Below are 7500 nucleotides of genomic sequence, written 5' to 3'. Positions count from 1 at the left end.
ACTGCAGCCCCAGACTAGTCCTCTAGAAAATTAAGATCACCTCTAATCAGTGTCCTCCAGAAGTGCCCACAACTCCAACTTTGACGTACTTATTAGCTGAATCAGTCAAACAATAAATTATTAACTTACATGTATGAGCCTGTTGACTATTCTTACAATTTTCATTTGGGAGCTGCTTACTTTTAAAACTCTGGAGAACAATGCTTTAATACAATCCAGAACGAATTTGGTGTGTTGCCATAATTTCATCTACTTTGTGAAGATACATGTAACCATACCATAGTGGTCAAACTGCTACAAAACAGGAGGAACTGAAACTGATATGAAAGATCATAATAACTATACCTGGGGAAAGATATTTAGCAATGGGATTGCAGCAGCATTATTCATGAACTGGTGCCCTTTTTCCAAAAATAACCCGCAAACTTCATCTGTTGGCAAAACACAAAGAGAACTCATTTTATTTCTCGCATACTGTAAGTGGTCAATATTTCAGAGTGTAAAAGTTGTATGGTCGGTCATAGCAATCATCACTCTAAATCTAAATTCTCCAACGTGATTGCCTCTCAGCTGTCTGGTTTGAGCAATTAAATGGGCAGTGCACATGTCATGCCTGTGCAATTGCACAGTACGCATCACCTGTCTGTTTATTTTCCTTTGAAATGAGGTCCTTGTTTTACAATTCTGTTTGTAAATTTGTCAGCCAATATGGGTATTTGTATTCTTAAATCTTTGCATAGTCTTGATTAATTGGTAACAGACCTTCGTGTCATCCAATTTGGTCTCCCGGGTCGCAGTCATGTGTTTTTTTTTTAAATAACCAAGCAGACCAAATTGGACTCCACTCAGTCCTATTACCGTTATGAATCAAACATTAGTTTAATAATACCATGTTAAAATGAACACACCTGAGGAGAGATTTTCATCATCAGGAACAAGCTCTTCATTATCAAAAGAGTTAAGAAGTTTAGGGGATATTTCCTCCCAATTTTTCAAAAAGTCTAACACACTGGTAGACTCTGCTCCTATTTTTTTGCACCTTAGTTCCAGTTCGTTTACAAGCTGAAATACATGAAATACACATTTGTTAAGTACTCTGTACCAGTTACCTGATTTCAAAGTACTGCAGAGAGCCTGTATGGTTACCCTTAACTAGCATCCTTAAGGTTGTGAATAAATCATGACGGGACTGCACACACAATGGGACAAAAAGTCCACAAATGAAAGGTGACCAAAGCACAGAGACAATTCCACTTGTGTACTGATCGTATCTTTCTCGTCATCAGACCCAGAGGCCATGCTCTCTCAGGCCAGTGCCAATAATTTAAAGTGCAGTTTCAGCAAAGGCCCACTGTTACCTGAATGATTAGCACCATGTAATTGTGTCACACTCCAGACTATACTTGCTACATCAAAGAACTGAAAGTGATCCATTTGCAGATACCTCCTGCAACTATGGCCACTTGCAAATACCCTTCTTCCCCCAACCAGAAGCATCAAGTTCTCAGACTGGGACATTAGGATGCAAAGTTTTGTGCCACATGTGCAAAGTACATGTGGCAATTCAATACCCCAGTGGATAAAAAGTTAGAATTGTATGAACACTGTGCATGACTTTTTGTGACTTATTAAATTTACAATTCAAACTTACCGTGCACTCATGTATTGCAAAAAATGGGTAGGAAGAAGAGATTTCTGACAACACTGTCTTGTCTGTGGCTAGTTTGTCAATGTGACTAGTTCTGGAAGTAAACGTTGCCACCTGCATTTCCCTGATGGCTTCTTTGTTTGGTTTCTTTGCTTTGATCTCTTTGAGCAGAAGTGCATTGAGTTCTTCCAATTCATCATTACTAAGTTCTTTGTCTTCGTGGGTTGCTTGTCCTTTCCCCTTTGCTTTCCCCTTTGGTATCCACGTTGATTCTGGATGCGCTTCTTTAACATGAAGATAATGGTGCCCTGGGAATTGCATAACACTGATTGTCATACATCTGTTATCAACCAGCCAAAGTGGCATAATTATGTGTAGCTCTTACACAAATATAAGCAAGTACACAATTATGGAGGTTGTCATCTTAGAAAAAGATAGCTACGATAACAAGTGTTTCCTTCTCAGTATCCACCATTGGTCGTGAAACAAAGGCTAAACAAATTTAACCCTTTAAGCCCCAAGAGTAACACATAGATTTCACTCAGTCTAACACCAGATGATTTTACTAGTCATTGGGGGCACCTTAGGGAATTATGGGTTAAAAACTAAGATGTAAACCATGAACAGATGGCATACCCAATAAGGAAATTTCTTTGCTTGTGGAAATGATGCTGGTCGAGGGTCCCATAAAATAGTTTGTTGCTGCTATAATCAAGTCGGAGTGACTAATGCTTTCTGACCCCACCAATCCTTGTAGGCAAGCTGCAGCATCGCGTATGAATCGTCGCAAAATATTTTCATCCGGGTACTTGCTTTCTTTATTGCACTTTTGTATGTCATCTGACATATGAAATTTAAAATCCTCTTGAATGTCAATGACTGTTTCAGTATCAGGTGTGGACCTTCCAGGTGACTGCCTTTGGCTCCCACACTTCGACATTGAAGACTTCTGGCTGGAAACAGAATTTGATGATGATGACTTCACTGACAAGGATACTGAACTTCTAGAGCAATCTGATTGCTTTCTGTGCTGGACTGAGCATTCAGTCTCAAAGAGCTATGGTATTCTCTGAAAGCCACAAAAGACAGTACAAATAATCAGCAATAAGGCAGCTCCTGAATGATGTTTATACATGCGTAAACTGTTGATCAAATTGATGTTTTCCAGACCACACAATGTTGTCTAAAATTAAAGTTACATAAACTCACTTGTTCATTACTTTTGCCCTTTGAGTCATCCTCATCAACAGTGACAATATCTTCGTTTTTCTGTTTTCAACATAGTAAAATAGTAAGTATTAACTAACACAGTCAGAATAGAATACCCTCCGTATGATAAATGTATTTCTCACTGTTTAAATCTTCCAGTAAGTTAAAAGGTACATTGTACTGTTCAAAAACATAGAAATATCAAGAAATAAAATCTGGAACCAGGAGGAGGCTTGATAGACTTTTCCCAAACTCAGAGCTTGATTAAAGAGGATAAAATCAAAAGAGGCACTTACGATGTACTCCAAATAATCCCACACCATTTTGCGAAATGCAAAGGAGTGGGGAAGGATGTCTTTCAAGTCCTCACGAGTTACCTTTATGAATAAGGCTCCATCAACACCACTTTCTACAATAATTAACAGATAAATTACAGTTGATCATGAAAGTAAGTGAAATGCTGCATTTGAAATAGTTTAAGGCCCCTTTTTCCCCATATACAATCATAATTGTCCAAGGCATGCCGTTAGATTTAAATAATTATTGCATAAAACTCATTAAGGTTAAAAATCACTAATACAAGGTAAACTAAACATCGAAGGCAGAAAGAACATGACATCCTCAATCCGAGCACGCGGCAAGACATTTCTCCCGCCAAAGTGGCATTGCAATTCGAGCTTTTCTGTCCAGTTTGCTGCTTTTCCGGCTCACATATCTATCATAAAAGTATAAACGTGTTACCGTACCTTTCAAGCTTTCAACAATGACCTTGTGGAACCTTTTCTTCGATAAAAAGGTGCCAAGAGCTTCGATTCATAACACCGCCATTGGAAGGAACAGATCGCGTGCCAATTTGTAAAAGGAACGGTTACATACTACTCGGGTCCAATCCCTCCAAGATCAGAAGGGCGCTGTCAGAAACATGGCGTGGAGATGTCTCTTGTGTTCAACGTTTACAGCATTTTTGCTTGCATCTTTACTAACCCACTACAATTCCGAACATCTTGATAAGGATCAGAAATTCAAAATTCGTTGTGGACTCGATGGTTGTGACAAAGAATACAGCAGAGTAAACTCGTTCACGAAGCATGTCAGGCCAACTCATCACCGATATTTATTGTGTTCAAGTTCGAATGACACTGGAGGAGAGCCATCGCTAGCATGTGGTAAGAGTTTTTATCGTCGTTTCTTATAGAGAAGTAGCTGTTTGTGACGGTACATAAGAATCACCTCTGAAAATCAGACTTCCTTTTTACTCCACATGCACATGTGACGTCATTCACGGCAGCCATGCTAGTGAAAAAGGACATAAGACTTTCTCTCTTTCGAATCTCATTTTTATTTTCATGCAAAATTCAAGGAAAAATCTTCCTATTGTTCTTTCCACCAGGATGGCTGCCTTGTAACATGATAAACCCCTCCCCCTTCCCCTACATGTACTTCACAAGCCTACTCTTTACAGCTATGTAACCCCTGGAGATGAGTGGGAGTCTAATGAGGACAGTGTCCACCTGGATGTAGTGAACTCTAGTTTTATGATATCATCAAGTGATTCAGGTGATGGCTGTGATCTTGCAGATTATAATGGTGGTGGTGAGAATGAGAAGGATTATGATGATGAACATGACCCTGTTCAAGTCATTACAACAAAGTTCTTGTATAAGATTAAGGGTGAAAATCGTCTCACTGGAACAGCTCTCCAAAATATAGGAATAGCCTCAAGACATCTTCTGCATGGGATATTGAGATCAGTTAAAAGAAAAGTAGGGATCATACTAAAGGACTGAGGAAGAAGACCTTCAAATGATAAACAATGTTTTTGATGAGGCTGCTGAGGAAACAAATATTCTGGCATTCCCACCAAATGTTACAACAATCATGAATGTGGCAATGTGGTAAGCATTAGGTTTTGAGCCTAGCACGATAACATCAAAAATCTGAACTGATTCACTTGTATATAAAATGGTTCAATTGTACCCCCGGTTAAATTTGGTTTCCATTGCTTTTAGTGAAGCATCGTACAATACCATAAAAATTCTGGCAAGACCAAAACTACACTAACATTTTGTCTCACAGGAACCAGTAAAACATTTATTGGGGAAAAAGCGAAAAGTTGTCAAGAGAGGAAACAAAAGGAAAATACAAGAGGTTGAAGATGTCTTCTTTTATATTTCTGTGCTTAAAACGATACAGTTGCAACTTCGCTGTCCAAAACGTTTACAAATGGTTTTAGCAGGACCACAGAGAAGTACCAACAAGGGTTTGCTCTTTGACTTTTGTAATGGCACATTCTTTCAAGAACATCCATTGTTTTCAAATGATGAAACAGCACTTGCTCTTTTGGTTTATTATGATGATGTCAACTTTGTGAACCCAATGACTAACAAATATCACAAATTAAGTTTCTTTTATTACCAACTAGAAAATTTACACCCTATTTTTAGGTCAAAATGGTGTGGTAAGTCAATCCACCTTTTTGCTGTTTGTAGAACAGAGTTTGTGTCTATGTCACAGTATGGTTTCAACAAGATTCTGGAACCATTCGTGAATGAGATGAAAATTCTGGGCTGTGATAGAGGCTTCACCTTTACCTTGCCTTCTGGTTGTATCAACCTAAGAGGAGGTATTCTGGCATTCTTAGCAGACACCCCAGCAAGTCAAAAGGCCGGAGGCTTTAAAGAAGGAGTTGGAGGTGCAAAACGTAAATGTTGACACTGCATGGCCACTTTTTAGGACATGCAGACTTGTTTTGAGGAAGATCAATTTGAACTGCGTAACCTGGATGACCACTATTACCATTTGGCAAAGCTGGAGGGTGCAAGCTCTGAGAATCTTAAAGCTTTTTATTCCAAATCCTATGGCATCAACACACGAACTGTTTTACTAGAATCACCATACTTTAACCCTTGCGAGCAACTGATCCACGATGTCATGCGTGTCTTTCTTGAAGGGGTCCTTAGGCTATAAAATTAGGTTCCTTTTGAACTACTACTTAAAGGAAGTTAATGCCTTTACTTTAGAGTGCTTAAATTCTAAAATACAGGGCTTTTCCTATGGGTACTCCAGTTCAAAAGATAAACCAGCAGTTGTTTTGGATAAAGACTTGGAAAATGGATCTAGCACAAATTTGGCGCAAAGTGCGTCCCAAATGTGGCTCCTGTGCTCCATTCTTCCCCTTATTCTTGCTGATATTGTTGACATAACAACTGACAGGTGGAGATGTTTCATTGGCCTTATTGAAATTATGTGCATTTGTTTTTCCCATAAAATTTCAGAGGCTAGTGTTGTATATTTGCATAAGGCCATCAAGGATCACTAATTCTCTTCAAGCGGCTATATGGCCACCTTGGAAATATAACTCCTAAACAGCACTATCGTGTTCACCTGCCATCCCTTGTCCTTAAATCTGGTCCCCTCATACGATCATGGTGCATGCGATTTGAAGCTAAACATGCTTATTTCAAAGACCAAGCAAAAATCATACGAAACTTTAAGAACCTCCCATTGTCCTTATCAAAAAGGTACCAATCTTCTGTTCAGGCTGATTATGTTATGCTTGGCAGAGATGATCCAGGCCTACTTTTCAAAGATGAAGTAAAGTTTGGTAATTTTAAAGAGTTGCAAGGGAGTGACTGCCAGGATGCAATGTTAGACATAAAGCGGTTCTATGACTTAGATATTGACTGGGATGTGACAAAAGTATACTCCCTAGATTCAGTGTGTATTCATGGTACATTGTATAAGCCTGACCAACATTCTTTCTTGATTTTTGGGAAGAGAAATGAGTTACCTGAGTTTGGCAGGATAAGAAAAATTTGGCGTGTGGGTCATTACATTTTTTTTGCCCTTCAAGTTGTCACAAATTCCAGGTACATGGACAGTGTTAATGCTTTTGTTATTGAAGAAGAAGAAGAAGAACTTCCCCAAGGCTATGAAGTTATCAAACACAGTGAACTGGAAAGCCCATTTGTCTATCATTCTCATAAATTCCAAGACAAAAATTGCATAGTCTTTAAGGAAAACCCTTTCTCATGGTGACAATGATAGGAGGCTGCAGCTGTCCTACGAATGAACTGCTGTACATACTTATGGTGCAGTCACTTAAGACATACCGGTACATTGGAATCATTGTTGTGTTTATTTTCTGATTTTCTGTGAGAAGGAACAGTTTCTAGATGTGTTAAAATACGAATGAACTGCTGTGTGACTCGGTGGTATGTTTACATTTATGTTGTAGGTTAACTTTGATTTCAGGTTAAAATGATTGTAACTTAGGTTGCTTTTGAATCCAGGATAAGTTATGATAATGATCAAGTCAAAGGAAATTACATTTAACCTGAAATGAAATTTGACCAGCAACATATTTACACATGCATTAGCCTTTTTAGGCATAGAAAAGAAATTGAATTGTAAAATGAAAAATTGCCCATTCGTAATTACTGCTGGTTTTAACTTTGATTCTGTGATATTGGCACCAGCTCTGTTCAACTTCTCGTTGATGATAGTAATGTAACTTATTTTTGATGATGCATGTGCTTTGAGCTTCACAGCGATTTGTACGTCTAAATGACAAACTTCATTTAGAACCACATGCATGTGTACATTTTTAATAGCCAGTTCTGTAAGGATTGTAATCATGTGCA

The 7500-nt window shown here is 38.5% G+C and overlaps 1 pseudogene; it reads right to left on the bottom strand.

Annotated features, from left to right (window-relative positions):
* Positions 1 to 7500, bottom strand: part of LOC138033862 (uncharacterized) — a 10641-nt pseudogene that overhangs the window by 1864 nt on the left and 1277 nt on the right.

Source organism: Montipora capricornis, chromosome 14, assembly GCF_036669925.1.
Source record: "Montipora capricornis isolate CH-2021 chromosome 14, ASM3666992v2, whole genome shotgun sequence".
Lineage (NCBI taxonomy): Eukaryota > Metazoa > Cnidaria > Anthozoa > Scleractinia > Acroporidae > Montipora > Montipora capricornis.
The sequence above is the reverse complement of the archived record's forward strand: the minus strand, read 5'-3'. Positions and strand labels throughout refer to the sequence as shown.